The 13,588-nt window shown below is 43.8% G+C and overlaps 1 pseudogene across 1 annotated transcript; it reads right to left on the minus strand.

Moving 5' to 3' along the window:
• Nucleotides 1–5,176: 5,176 nt before the first annotated feature.
• On the minus strand, nt 5,177–9,304 carry LOC309795482 (mitochondrial import inner membrane translocase subunit Tim29-like; annotated as a pseudogene). The gene is made up of 4 exons: nt 9,264–9,304; nt 8,625–8,758; nt 7,650–8,503; nt 5,177–5,392 (listed from the first exon to the last, which is right to left on the minus strand). The product of its transcript is annotated as a mitochondrial import inner membrane translocase subunit Tim29-like (transcript).
• Between the last annotated feature and the right edge of the window lie 4,284 nt (nt 9,305–13,588).

Raw genomic sequence — 13,588 nt, forward strand, 5'->3', positions numbered from 1 at the left:
ATGACAGAAAGCTCCTTAAACAAGATTAAAAAACAAACAATTGGGGAAAACACTTACTGCTTATGTGACAGACCAAACGTTAATACCTTCAATATGTGCTTTTTTATGGTTGCTTTCAACTGAAGAGTCCTGCTCAAACTTGCTGAAATGTGCACAGGGATTTGCTAGCTTCTGTAACTGGAAAGCCCAGGGATGGAGAGGCCTGAAGCTTCCATCATGAGGAAGCCATGTTGGTTGCCTGTAGCCCAGTCCCTCCTATCCTACCAGCCTAACAGTCCTCCAGGAAAGAGTGCTGCTTCTCTGATCACTCCAGCACAGAAGCTTTTGGAAGGATTTTGACCCAGTTTGGGGCACAGGTCTATCACTGCATAACCCCTGTGGCTGAAGGAAGGTTTCTTTCTCTTTTGCTCCTGTTTCTCTTTTGTTTTGAGATTCTAGTGTGTTACCCACTGATGATTCTGCCCAGGCATGGATCATGTGCTACCCTTGTGGCAGGGAAAGGGGTAGGTCAGTGCTACACAAACTACTTGGGATGAATTTTTCATAATACAGAGTGATTCTGTTATCAGAATAAGGGAGAAGGAACGCTAAGGGGAAAAAGCAGCAGATTTTCACTAACATATATAAAGAGTTCTCACAAATCAATAAGAAGTAGTATGTTCAAAAATCCATGAAAAGCCATAATGATTCATCATTAATTAAATTTCACTTTTTCTTAGTCCTATTCTTTTATATCTCTGCTGAATGCTTTCCAAGGTTGTAGTTGGCTACTTTGACAAACTAAGCTGTTATAATTTATCACAAGATGCTAATATGTTATAAGGAGCTTCCTCTCCTCTTAGGTAACCCATAGAGTACAGGGGCTTCCTGCAGACAATGTTTAATCAAAGGATTGTCTCGGTTGTGAGGATTTTAGGCATGAAAACTAAGATACAGTCCCTCAGGCAGAATGAATACTCAAATCTTTATTTCACTAGCATTCAATAAATCTTTCTTCTTGTATCTTTGACAAGCAAGGGAAGGCCTTGTTATTTTGGTTTTTCTTGAATAACCTATGATTTTGCAGTTATTTTATGTGCATATTTCTTAAATGAATTTAGGGGCCTGAACTTTACTGATTTTGTTTCAAATTTAGTTTGTCTCATTGCAAGAAAGATTAGATTATTACTTTATATAATTTATATGGTTTTTATAAATATAAATTTTTATCTATTAGATTTCAAGTTGCTGCTTTTTAAAAAAATATAGGCTGCATATTTTAGACCTAAATGAGAGTATTCATAGAAGATAAAAAGTTCAATTTTTGAGAAAACAGAACATTTCTATTAACTTAGAACCCTGAAACTTGAGAACCATGATTGTTTTGATTTTTTTTGTTTGCTTTTAAATTTTGCACATTATTTTTATGAAAGAGAAGGAACCAATGGCAGGGAATTAATTCAAGAGACCCTCTCAAGTTTATATTTCACTGAGTAAATAAAAGTATAGGCTCAACCCTTTATGTGTGCTCGGAGGCATTATTCACCTTCTCTGTGTCTCAGATTCATCATTTTTGAACAGGGATTACAATAGGATCTACCTCACAGGGTGGTTTTAAGGGTGCAGTGAATTCAAGTGCTTTGAAAAGTGCCTGGCCCAAAGTAAGTGCAGAGTCAGTTGGATATGCCTATTATTCATGTCATTTCTAACCATAGCCCAGCCTACCGACAGTTATGTAGCTGACACTGTTCAGAAGTCCTTGGGAGGTTAAGAAGTACCTCCTGCATGACAGAATGCAGTTGAATAGAGTTGAGAAGCTTACTTCCTTGAACTAGAAATCTCTGGAAATAGATGTTTCAACTATGGATAAAAGAAATGAACACTACCATTAATCAGAAACATAAAGAGTTCTCAGAGTTCCTTGTTACCTCTCTGTAGCCCTTATTCTATGATGATTTATCCACTGAGGTTTCTGTTTTCTCTACTAATCTGTGAATTCAAAGGATGGCTATGATTTATTCACTATTAATTTCCTCGACCCACTGTGGACCTATCACAGAGGGGCTCACTGAATATTTGTTGAATGAGTGAATGAATGAATCAGCTAATGAACAAATAACCGAACAGGCATACAACTCTCCAACCCTCTTATATAAATAGTACTCTACTGAGCAGTGTACAAGTCAGGACTAGAAGCCCCAGAGGCCAACTCCCTGGAGAGCAATGGGACAGGTTTTATCTACTTGCAATCTATTAAAAGATCATCCTTCAAAAATTCTTTAAAGTGTCTTAAGAAGAGGAAATTCCATCATCACATGTGCTTCAGCCATGAATTTCAACATTTCTTCTTTGAGAAAACATGAAATATTATACCAACACAGATAAAATCTTTTGTCTACTTTTATTGATCATTCATGCATATATACTATTAAAGTTGAAACAGAATTGAAAGGTGGTAAACCAAAAGGGAAGGTAACTTAATTTAAAGAAATTTAAAGGATGAGAGGGAAGCAATGAACATGGTTGAATTTGCTGAATATTTTTCTATGCTGGGAAAAAAATATTACCTGATAGGTATTTGATACTTGAACAGAATGAAACAGTTCGATTCAGAAAACATTTTGAAGCTTTGATTTTCTTTTGATGCAGTAGGTGAGGTCTTTTATTTTTTTAAGAAAGTATCTAGTTCAGTTCTGTTTGAATGATCCTTCAGTATCTCTCTGCAGACATAACTTGTTTTATTGCACTTCGCTTTATTGACCTTTGCAGATACTGTATTTTTTACAAATTGATGGTTTGTGGCAACCCCTATCAAGCAAGTCTATTGGTGCCATTTTTCCAATAGCATTTGCTCACTTTGGGTCTCTGTGTCACATTTGGTAATTCTCACAATATTTCACTTTTTCATTATTACCATATTTGTTATGGTGATCAGTGATCAGTGATGTTGGATGTTACTATTGCAAAAAGATTACAACTCTCTAAAGGCTCAGATGATGGTGAGCGGTTTTTTTTTTATTGATAGTGTTTTTAGTTTTTTTTTTTTTTTTTTGCAGTACGCGGGCCTCTCACTGTTGTGGCCTCTCCCATTGCGGAGCACAGGCTCCGGACACGCAGCCTCAGTGGCCATGGCTCACAGGCCCAGCCACTCCATGGCATGTGGGATCTTCCTGGACCGGGGCACGAACCCACGTCCCCTGCATCGGCAGGCAGACTCTCAACCACCGCGCCACCAGGGAAGCCCTCGATAGTGTTTTTTAATTAAGGTATCTACATTGTTTTTGTACAGAACACTATTGAGCACTTAATAGACTGCAGTATAGTGTAAACACAACTTTTACAGGCACTGGGAAACCAAAACATTCGTGTGACTCACTTTATTGCGATATTTGATTTATTGCTGTGGCCTGGAACCAAACCTACAATGTCTCCGAGGTATTTCAGGTTGAGTATGATGAGCAGTTGGATTCGGTTCAGCTTATAGCTCACAAAGGTTGTGTGTTTCATTCTGGTGGAGTGGTTGTTGTCACCCCTCGGTCTGGCTGACACCTCCAGCTATTGTGAAACTCAGGGGCCTCCCCTGGAACTGTAAATGGAGACCCCAAATGAGATCAAATGAGGCAGACGCCTTAAATCAGAAGTGTCAGCTGAAGAAAGAGCTCTTTCCCTGGGTTCCTGCAGTGAGCGGTCCAGGGGCCCATCACTTAATTCAGAGCTAAAACAACATAAGCAATGCGCTGGGTTTTCAGAAGTGGCGAATTGAAATCCTTTCCCCTCAAATTTCAGAATTAATCAGGAAATATCTACAAGCATCAGATAGATGAAGATCAAAATGTCGTCTTTATTGCTGGCCTCAATTAGAACATGTGGCTGGAATCTGTGGCCCAGTAATTGGGTTTCCACATCTTGCTTCTCACTCCCTCCTCCAAGACAAGGCATTAGGACGGCCTCTTTGTAAAGCAGACACTTCCTTGGTCAACGGCAGATAGGGTCACTGTCTCCCATCTGAGAAATCTCATGAGTTCAGACCAGTAGAAATGACCTTCCTACCTGCCTCCAGAAAGGAGATGCCAGGCCCAAGGTAACTCATCCTGTGGATGCAGAAGCAAGAGGAGATGCCCCTCCAGGCAGACAGCCCTGAGACAGAGCCAGGACCAGCCAAGCCAAGCTCAGGCCACCCAGGCTGGTGGCTCCTTCTCCTCTGGGGAGCAAGTGAAGGGGAGAAAGGGACCAGCAGCACTGGGGAAGAGCTGTCCACTTTCCACATACTTTATCCTTGCCCTTTCGTCTCACAGTTCAAAACAGCACTTTGAAAACTTTCTTCAGAATTGAGTCCCTGAGTAAAAGCATCTTCATCCTTCAAAGGAGCCACTCCCATTGCTTTTAAGTCAGGAGAGCCATGGTTGACTTTTTCTAGAAATCCCCCTTTCCATCATGCCTACCCCTTCACCAGAGGTCCCCGTCCTTGTCACTTTCTTCATCCTTAACAACTGAAAGTCTGCGGCCCTTTCTTGCTAAGAAGGGCCTCTTGCGTTGTCTCACACCAGCCCAGGTGGCTGTCACCCATTTCGAGACATTTTTCTCCCTCTCCCAAGCACCTGCCCTCTACCCAGCACACACAACTCAGAAGCTCTGATCTCCACCAAAGCCTTGGACCATTTGGATTATTTCCTGAGCACTTACTGTAGTCACAGCCTGTCTTAGAAGACTTCGTAAAGGTAGGGAATTTATTCCCTGTATATACTAGTTTTTTCTATACTTACTAAACGTAAGACTGGAAACGTTGATGTTGTTGATTTTGTTGTCATGTTCTGTTGCGTGTGAGTTCTTGGGCCGTTGAATTTATTCATTCAACTCATTCATTTATTCATTCACCTACTAATGTTTATGGAGTGTGCTTGGCCCTGTGCTGAACCTGGGGTTACAGATAGGAATAATGCTCAATTTCTATCTTTGGGAAATCAGTCTCGGGGGAGGGATGGACGTAATAGATATTTTACAATATGGCCAGGTAAACTGAATTATAGAGGCACATTGAACCGAGGTCTTGGTTGAAGGTTGAAGGGTGAGGGAGACCAGGACATTTTGGCATGTCCTGGTCTCCTTCCGTGTGAAGAAGAGCAGGATGTGCCGCAGGAACAGTGAAAGGCAGGTTGGGCCCCATCTGTGGAAGGCTTTGTAAGACAGAAGAAGGAGTTTAAACGTCATTCTGTAAGCAACAGGAAGCTGGCAGAGATTTTAAGCAGAGGTGTAACTCGATCAGCTTTTTATTAGGGAGATAACTCTGCATCAGGCGGATGGGATTCATTCTTAGAAAAGTTAATCCTTCCAGGGCAATAGGCACTTGGCTGCTGAGAAGCCTGGCTTTCAGCTCAGTGTTTGGAGGGTCTCGAGCGATATTGATGTAATTGAGCTTTTAGCAAAAAAGATGAAATCGTAATAGCCAATATGTCTAAAATGAAAAGAACGTGATTTGCCTTATAATAAGGTACCCCCCTTAAAAATAAATCTTTAATTCAACCTATGAATTTTTAATGCCAAGAACGCAGCGTAATACTTTGAAATTGAAACTTGGGATACAGGCATGGCAAAAATCACCCTACAGTGGATTTGGGGCATACAAATTGAGCAGTACGAACTATTGACACCTCCTGGTGGCAGCAGATGTGTGCTGTTTGCCTGGTCAAAACAAGAGGGAAATGAATCAAAGGCATTAAAAATAAATAACACTGGCAGCCCAGAAGGAAGGGATGGGAGGATGAAATGGCCCTGGTCTCAGGACCGACCTGGTAGAGACCTGCTGGAAGAGAGAGATGGCAGAGGGGGGCCTCAGGTGACCAGGGCCAGCCGCCACTGCTCCCAGTGAGAAGGGCTGAGCAAGGGCGTCTGACAAATTTAAAACCAAAAGGTAGGTGACTGAGATCGATGTTCCAGAATGTCCACTGGCAGTTTTTTTGTTGTTGTTGGGTTTTTTTAAATGTATTTATTTGTTTTTATTTTTGGCTGTGTTGGGTCTTCGTTGCTGTGTGTGGCTTTCTCTAGTTGAGGTGAGCGGGGGCTACTCTTCTTTGCGGTGCGCAGGCTTCTCATTGCGGTGGCTTCTCTTGTTGAGGAGCACGGGCTCTAGGCACGCAGGCTCAGTAGTTGTGGCGCACAGACTTAGTTGCTCCGTGGCATGTGGGATCTTCCCAGACCAGGGATCAAACCCGTGCCCCCTGCATTAGCAGGCGGATTCTTAACCACTGAGCCACCAGGGAAGCCCCTGTTGGCAGTTTTTAAAGGAGATTGTTTTCACTTTTCAGTTCTAAACATCCAGCCTGATCAACGCTTTCTCCATAGTAATCTCTTTCAGCTCTATAAGCACTTTTTAACCTTCTCAGGCCCCTTTCACGTACAGGGTTGTATTTAATATAAAAGAAAAGAACCTTTCCTCAAGGAAAGAACCACCCAGAGTCATTGCATTTCTCACTTGTACGTTATTTAAAAAGGCACAAAAGACATTAACTGTGAGATGTTGAATAGCAAAACACAAAAGCTGATCAAATGCCATCTTAGACGGACACACTTACCTACTCCCAGTGGAAAAACAGGAGAAGGACCAAAAAGAAGCATCTTGGTTTCTGACTCATTTCTGATATAGAAATGGCTCAGAACTGATATGGGATGATCCAGGGTCCAGGTTTAATATTCGCTGTCTGGATGACCTAGGACTTCTCCCTACCTCAGTTCCCCTCTAGGTAAAGTGTGAAGATGGGCTGCAAAAGAGCTCTAGGATCTAGTGGGTGTTGGGTGGCTTTGTGACTCTCATGGGTTCTAAGCACTTTTGTCTTCATGGTCCCCTTTTGTTGTTGTTGTTTCATCTCTTGGTTTATTAACCAGCCACAGGTCATGTCGGTGACAGAGGTAGTCTCATTCATCTAACATTTTAAAACTATGATTATCACCCAGCTATGTACACCAGCATATTCCTTTCCATAGGATTCTGTGTTTTCAGGGTCACTGAAGTATAACGTAACCAGAAGCTATGATTCCATATTCATTTCCAGATCAGAAAATGCATTATCCCTCCAAGTCACTTTAACATCACTATCAATACACATATGGTAAAAGCAGGTTGTTTTTGCAAAGAAAAGTTTCCCTGAAACATCCAAAGAGTCATCCCAATGTCAATCTCCTGTCTGGTACTGCTCATACAAGATGTTACCATCTGGGGGAAGCTGGGTGTAGGGTACCCAGGATGTCTCTATTATTTTTCCAGTTTCCTCTGAGACTACAATTATTTAAAATTATTTAAAAATAAAACAAAACATGTTATTCATGGAAATAGGGACTAAACATTTCAGTTCAAAATCTAAAATGAAAAGTTGAAGTTTCTTAGGAGAGTTTGGGAGTCACCTAACAACTGTGATAACTCAGTCAGGGGAACCATTAAGCCCAGTGAAAAAGGCTTATTTCTGTCGGAGGCTCCTTACTAACTCTGGCAGTGATAAACATGACACGACATGTCGCTCTGCTCTCCCCAACCCCCAGACCAAGGAGGCTCTATGAATTAGCTTCAGCTCACAAGGAACAGGTGAGACAAAGGCCCCCAATTTTGTGAAATCCCAGGGAGAGAACACTGCGCATAATTTATTTCCATCACTCTGCGTCTGAGGCTTGCACACACCCACTGCACAATCCCAGGCCAGCCGCCTGCCGGGGTTCGGAGCCTGGTCCGGACCCAGGCCGGACTGGGACTGGGTTTCATCTCGCGACCTCCGATGGCACCAGCGGGTCGGCCTGGCTCAGGGCGACCTGGTCCTTCTTCTGCTGCAAGACCTGCTCCTCCCACAGCGCCTGGTCCACGTGATCGGCGGTGAGCACCACAGGCTTGGGCTTCTCCTCGTCGAAGAGCCGCTCGTTGGCCGCCGGGTACAGCTGGTGGGGCCTGACGGCGCGCAGACGTGCCGGCAGGTGCAGGAACTTGTGGGCCTTGAGGTCGCAGTCGCGCATCCGGGACCCCGGCAGCCACCAGCGGCCCACGAAGCCCACATCTGGGATCCGGTCCGGGAAGTTGGCCCAGCGGGGCTGCAGGTAGCGGCAGCGGACCTGGTGGGGGCTGACCTGGGCGTCGAAGGGCGTCTCACACCAGCGAGCAGAGGCCCAGGCTCACGGGGCGCCGGTGGCCGCGACCCGGCAGCCAGAGCGGCTGCTGCAAGGACGCTTCCGGGTCGCGTTGCGTGAGGCGGCCGCCAGCGGCAGGAGGGTCCCGGAAGCTTCGAGAGATCACTCCAGGCCAGGGCGCAGCAGGCCGCCGCGTCCCCGCAGACCTCGGAGGAGTCCCGGAGCGGAGCGAGGGCCCCGGAGGCCAACCGCGCCCACTTGCCGGGCTTTGCAGACGCAGCGTCGCCCTCCCTTCCGCGGCTTCGGGACCAGAATCCCTTCGGAGCGGCCACCGCCCTTCTCTTCAGCTTGGCCAGGTATGCAAAGCGGAAGGCCGGGGCAGTCTCTTCTGCGCAAGCGCCAACATTGCCGTTCGTGGCCCCTTTTTAATTAAAAAAAAGAAAAGAAAATGAGATTTTACGACTGCTTGCGTAGAAGAGAAGTAGAAACAGGTCTGGATTTCATTTGCCTTTATGCCAACAGAGTGAAAGTATGCATCTTGCTTCTTGCACGAAGCAGACGTTCTTGTGCTATGGGCCCCAGGGGCGCGGTGCCCGCAGCATCTCCTGGCAAAGTCGGCCCCGAGGGGGGGCAGCCGGAGAGGCAAAAGGCCACGCGGGGGAAGAGGTGAGCTTCGCTTTAAAGGAACCTGGAATCAAACTTGCACTCAGCCACTTATTCCTGTTTGGCTTCAGGCAAGTTAGTTGTTCTTTCTGAGCCTCAAGTTTCTCCGACGTAAAATGAGGCTAATAAATCAGAGCAGCTCCCTAGGATTGGGGTGAGGGTTGAATGAGACAGTCCTCCAGACTCAGGACTTTACGATTGCTCAGTGTCTGACATTTAGTAAGCGCTCCATACATGGCGGCTGTTACTCTTCTTATTATTTTATTATCATCGTCTTCCCTAAGGGTTTGACCCATTTGGCCAGTATGGCTGCTCAGCTCAGAGCAGGGCCGACACCTGTCTGCCCACCCACTTCCTCCCTGGCAAGGTGAGCAGGGCTCTTTCCTCCTGCAGGCATTAGGCCTAATTCATGGTAGCCTCACTTTGGGTTCCTCTCGCAAAGGGTGTGTGGGCCCGTCGGGCTGCAGAGCCAGCTGGTTGGTAACGCCCACCCCTAGGCACAAGCTGAAGAGCCTCACCTGTGTTCATAGTTTGGGAGGGCAGTGATGGTAGCAGCCATCGCCCTGCTCTGTGACTGCTGCGATGATCCCATTCCAGGGTGCTAAAAACCCGCAATCATTATTTAACGCGTTTGGTTGAGTTTCAAGCTTTTTTTTTTTTGCTATGTACACAGATTATTATAAATTTTTTAAAAGTACACTATTTAAGGACCTGAATCTATTCTTACACGTTATTACTGGAGAGTAAAAAACTTCCATGAAATTTGAGTGTGTGTGTTTGGGTCTTTTCTAGCCTAAAGTTTCCATAACTACATCTGTTTAAGATTCTGTGGGTATGGAAATCTCATATTGTTGATCTAGAAGGGCTATTTTTGCTTTACCAAAGGCCAATCACACAGGTCAGTGGCAACCCCTCCCCCCTGCCTTGCTCAACTGCTATTCTTTGGGCATTAATTTTAATGTTTAAATAGCAAGTGCATTTTCCAAAGACTGCATAAAGCACTAGATAAGCAGAAGACCACTCACTGGCTTGGGAAGAGCCGAGTGCGCAGCGAAGCCTTTCGCATATAGAGAATGCTGAATATCTCCACCATTATTTAGCATCAGAATCAGTTATGCTTGTCTGACTGATGGACAATTTTTTCCCTACCTGCTCTCTTTGCAAGTGACCTATACTGTCTAGACAGTTGCATATTATTTATACATTCATTTCAGATTTTATGATTTTTGTTTGTTTCACTAAAGTTGTGCAGGTTTCATGCAGCCCACAGTTGGAAATGTACTTCATGAAAAGCCATATAATTGCACCAGGTGAATGCTTTCTTTCTTAGAGTTGTGTCACCATTAAAATTTAAAAAAAGTGTTTTTTTTTAAGAGAAGACCATTATATGAGCTCTGAAAAAAAATGAGACCAAACTTTCCAACTTCAGCCCCCCCCCCACACACACACACTCCCCTCCTATCTTCAGAGTACCAGCAGCGGGCCATGGAGAGAATTAAAGACAGCTAATTTCAAAGGTTCTTAATCAATTCAAGTTGATCCCATTTGTTGATTAGGGAGTCAAAACGCATTATTTGCATTCTGTTTCAAATTCAGAATTTTCTTCAGGAGATTTGAGGCTGGAGAAATCTCTTACAGAGCGATCCCTTGGGCAATAAGGGAGTTAATTTGAAAACTCTGGTGAGTCTGATGGGTTTTGAAAGTTTCACATGAAACATTTATAATGGCTCCTTTCAGGGTGGTGGATTTTGGTTGAGTGTGTGTGTGTGTGTGTGTGTACTTGTGTGCATGAGGGTTCTTCAGGAGTCGTGAACCAGTGGCTGAAGCTTTGTGTAATTATCTGGGTAGTGAACAAAATGCCCCATTTCCATCCAGATACATGGTGTTCTGTAGACATTACAGTTGGAGAAGGGCGAATGGCACGAAGTTCAGGATTAAATGGAGGCGCATTCCCTTCCTGAGGTGCATCTGAAGCTTGGGGCTAATTCTGTGCAGGTCTCAGGCCCCAAGTCTGACCAGCCCCACTGCCTTGGATGCACAGTTTGGAACTCTGTCTTTTCCTGGCTTCATTGTGGGAAGACTTTCTACATGAGACTGATATTTGGTATGGGTTCCTTCAAGCCCATGACCTGGTGAGCTCTGGGAGACGTGCCCTGACCAGTGTCAGAGGAAGTGAACCCGAGGGCCAGTTCTCCTGGGAGGACATGCTCAATGTAACCAGAAGTGAGGGCATGCATCTGGAAGTCCCTCCCCTCGGATTTCACCTCCCGCCCTCCCACCCCCAGTGAATTTTGCTAAAAGAATCCCAGCCCTGCTTAGAAAAGAAGCATGTTGATGTGTGTGCCCTACATATTGGAAGAAACTATTTCTTTGGGGCAAGATTATACATTAACCTACTTGCATCTCATTTATGTCAACTGGAGATGGTGAGGGTGAACATTTCATAGGAATTATATGAAGAAAAAAATGTAGCTCCAGCTGGATACAGTTTGTTCTGTATCTTTGGAGTCTCACCCCTAGCCCCTCAATACGTACCCACTTATACTGCTTCCCATGTTCCATGGAGAGTCACAATGGACACCTTAAAGTTGACCCTGGCCACCAAATTGTCAACCATGTTCTGTTTATCAGCCAACACCAACATTAAATCGTAAAACTTGCTTACCAGGTGGCTAAAGTTATTTGGGATGTAAAAATATCACAATGAAGAAAGCAAACAATCTTCACCACTCTTACAGAAAGGGAGAAAGTTTCACCTGTCTAAATACCAATTCTAAAACACACCAGTTCCTTCGATAACGGCAAAGTGGTCCTTTTCAAAGGCTGTTTCTTTCTCAGCTTTGATTTCATTTTCTATTCCGTTCCTACAGTATAAGATTAATTCCCACATTCTGCATATTGCCTGGAGTTCGGCACACATGTTCACCGAGGTGTACAGCCCTCAAATAACTTTGGTGCCTCTTTCACCCACTGTTAGGAAGTATATTTAAAAGAAATTGCCTTTTATAGATTTAAATTACAAAAGTACTGATATCATGCAAAAGGCAGTTTAGCTCATGCAAGCATACAAATAGGTAAATCTTAGGGAAAAAGATACCAAGGCTAATATGAATGTAAATAGGATTAGCTGCCTGCATTAGCAGCAGCTGTGAAATTTAAAGTACTTTCTGTTAGGTTATTCTTTAAAATACACCTATATTTCATGTGTGCATTTGTAGATATTTGGGAATATATTTTACTTTGTCTTGGGCTTGAATTTCGTAACAAGTATAGACAACGGTCCTGACCTCCACCTATTGACAGCCAAAGTAGAAGGGGAATTTAACTTTCTTGATGGTTAAATATTTATTGATGTAGAATTTTAAATCTCTAGGAAAATAGGACAAACTTTGACCAAGAAAACAAAGATTCATATTGCAAAGAAATTAGAAAACCGAGTGTATAGTGGTTTTATTTTTCTTTTAAGAAAAACCTTATTTGTTCCCAAAGGTTGAATCAGATGTCAGTGAGCAGTTTGGAGCAGGGATTGGCAAACAGTAGCCAATGGGCTGGATCCAGCTCCCTGCCTGTTTTTTGTTCATCCTCCAAGGTAAGAATGGTTTTCACATTTTTCAACGGTTGTAAAAAAATCAGAAAAAGAGTACTTCATGACACATAAAAATTACGTTAAATTTAAAACTTAGTATCCATAAATAAAGTTTTATTGGAACATGGCCATGATCACGTGTTTAAATATTGGCCGCTTTCTCACTCTAATAGCAGATTTGAGGAGCTTATGGCCTGTAGGGTCTAAAAGATTTACCATTTGCCTTTCACAGAAAATGTTTGCCAGCTCGGGGTTTAGAGTAAAAGTATCTTTATGCACTTTATTGTTGAGAATGAAAATTGTGTTATTGGAGTTGGAAATCCGTTCTCTCATATTTGTTTACACTGAGATTATTTTCTTAGCTAGAAGCATCAGAAACAGATTATAGGTAATAAGGCATTTTTTAAAAATTAAGCCACAAGCTAACAGAGCACCTAAGGGCTACAGGTATGAGTCTTTGGAAGGAGGTGTGGTCAAGTGAGAGCGAAGAGCCTGGATCAGGAGTCTAACTCCCTGGGCTCACATCTCTGGTCTGCGACGTAAGTTATCATGCTTAACCTTCTTCTTTTTTTTTTTTCTTTTTGCGGTACGCGGGCCTCTCACTGCTGTGGCCTCTCCCGTTGCGGAGCACAGGCTCCGGACGCGCAGGCTCAGCAGCCATGGCTCACGGGCCCAGCCGCTCTGCGGCATGTGGGATCTTCCCGGACCGAGGTACGAACCCGTGTCCCCTGCATTGGCAGGTGGACTCTCAGCCACTGCGCCACCAGGGAAGCCCAGTGCTAACCTTCTTGCTCCATAGTTTCCTTATCAGTAAAATGGGGGCAATAATGAAAACTTGTCTCATAGGTCTTTGCCAGAATTAAATGAGATGATGCATTATCACATGTTTAGAAGAGTGCCAGTCTGCAAAGTTCAGTTAGCGCTGGTTATTTTTTTTTAATGTAGAATGTTGACATTTAAATCCTTGTGTATTCTGAGAGTTCACTTCCATGATAGAAGCACCTATTCTTTAGGTCACAATATTTTGAAAGGGTTCATTAGGTAACATCACTTTGGGGTTGTGGAACACTTCCATGTGATGTGCATGCCAGCTGAGGATAAAATGCTAAAAATACAGCTTCCAGGAGTCGTTGATCAGGAGTCAGTTTTCTCAAGCTATGCTGAGGAATGGGATGGGAACAAAAGAATTGCTGAATTGATTTGCTTCAATCCAGCCTGTCCTATATTACTTAATTTTAGATCTAGTTAAGAATATTC

The sequence above is a fragment of the Mesoplodon mirus genome, assembly GCF_964341445.2.
Source record: "Mesoplodon mirus genome assembly, chromosome: 19".
Lineage (NCBI taxonomy): Eukaryota > Metazoa > Chordata > Mammalia > Artiodactyla > Ziphiidae > Mesoplodon > Mesoplodon mirus.